Below are 1,645 nucleotides of genomic sequence, written 5' to 3'. Positions count from 1 at the left end.
ACAGTTTTTAGCCTCTCAGCTTTAGCTTCATGAGGTCAGATGGTCCAGGCCAGCCACGCTGCCATCTTTATCCCAGGAGAGATGGACTCTAAGGGTACGTCTCCATTGCCATGTCAGCCCAGGGTGGCTCGCTGTGCTCAAAGCAGCACCCTGGAAGCCCCATATTCACCACTCTCATATGATGATGATACGGTTTGTACAAAGTCTGCCTGGTGAGGTATCATTTCAAAAGTCTTGGTCTGTTGAACATTACTATTGTGTTGGATTGTGTGTGTAGCATTGGCTGGGACGTTTTGCTCTGTGTGTGTGACTGAGATGAGGTTGGGAAATGCCCCCCACCAGCCTTTCAGGTGTGACAATGGAGGAGCCAGACTCGCTGCTGGCCCATTAAAGGGATCCACACTGCCAAGGACTATCCCAGGAACCGTGTACAATGCAGACTTCTCCGAGATAGCACAGCGACAATGGACACTGCTTGACTCACATCCTAGCAAAGGTACTTCCTAGCCAGTTGGAAGAAACTATGAAAGGGGGGGTAGAGACATTATGAGTTAGCCTCTCTCCCCCACAACTCAACAGCTGGACACACACCTGGATGACAAAACTGATTCAGAAATCAGAAGAGAATAACAATAGTACATTCAAACCAAAGTCCCCAAACAGACTAGTAGTGGTTTTTCAGCAGAAAATTTTCAGTTTGGGGAATTTTGTTTTCCCAGTCAGACCTTGCCAAGGGAAGCAGAGAGAAAATGGTTGAGTTGCCTCCTTCAGAACAGCTTGGCCTAGCCACTAGGTCTGGTTCACTGTTGTGGCCTTGCTCAGGTTGGGGGTATTTTAATTATTTGGGGAGGTCCCAGGGTGTTTGGGGGAGATTATGAGGCTGTTCCCTTTTGAGATAAAAACTAAGAAATGCAGAACTAGAGAATTTTTTTAGAAATCTGGGATTTAGATATTTTATTTGAAGAAAGGGGGGGGGGCTGAGATTCTGAGAAGGTTTTAGTTTGCAAGAAGCAACATTGTTTGATCTGTCATTGTACCAAGGGTGGAGATAGTTGTCTATCAAGGAGAATGAAGATTAAATGCATCCGATGAGGATGGGATTTGAACCCATGCATGCAGAGCACAATGGATTAGCAGGCCAGCACCTTAACCACTCGGCCACCTCATCTGAGCTGCTAAGACAGGGACAGGAGGAGAAATCTAAGGCCAGCAGAGATAGGGCCACTAAGGAGTTTCCCAATACTAAGCATAAGCAGGGGCTGAATGAGCTCCCCCCTCACATCTAGCGAGGAGCTGGGGGAAGACTTCAGGAACAGGCCGTGTTTGCATAGACACCCCTACTCTGCCTAGCTATGCAGCATGATGGGGCCGCTTCCCCAAAATGACCAGTTTGGGATGGTGGTAGGTTGCAAATCACTTTAGGACTGAGTGGAATGAAATGTTATTCTCCTTCCTTGTACGAGTGAAGGGCAGCAGAACGTACCTAGGCCGTCCTGACGGAGGGGTGGATGGGGGAGGAATCGCTCTCATTGGACTGCAGAGAAGTGATTGAGGACGTCACCCTAACCCAGTGGGCCCCAAACATTTCACACTGCGCCCTCGTACCCATGGCTGTGGCCCCTCGGAAGCCGCGGTCAAGAACCGG

General features: G+C 49.0%; 1 non-coding gene across 1 annotated transcript; it reads right to left on the bottom strand.

Moving 5' to 3' along the window:
- Nucleotides 1–1,086: 1,086 nt before the first annotated feature.
- TRNAS-GCU lies at nucleotides 1,087–1,168 on the bottom strand. Its single transcript has one exon. It is a non-coding gene; the product is annotated as a tRNA-Ser (tRNA).
- Between the last annotated feature and the right edge of the window lie 477 nt (nucleotides 1,169–1,645).

Source organism: Mauremys reevesii, linkage group 14 (genome assembly GCF_016161935.1).
Source record: "Mauremys reevesii isolate NIE-2019 linkage group 14, ASM1616193v1, whole genome shotgun sequence".
NCBI lineage: Eukaryota > Metazoa > Chordata > Testudines > Geoemydidae > Mauremys > Mauremys reevesii.
The sequence above is the reverse complement of the archived record's forward strand: the minus strand, read 5'-3'. Positions and strand labels throughout refer to the sequence as shown.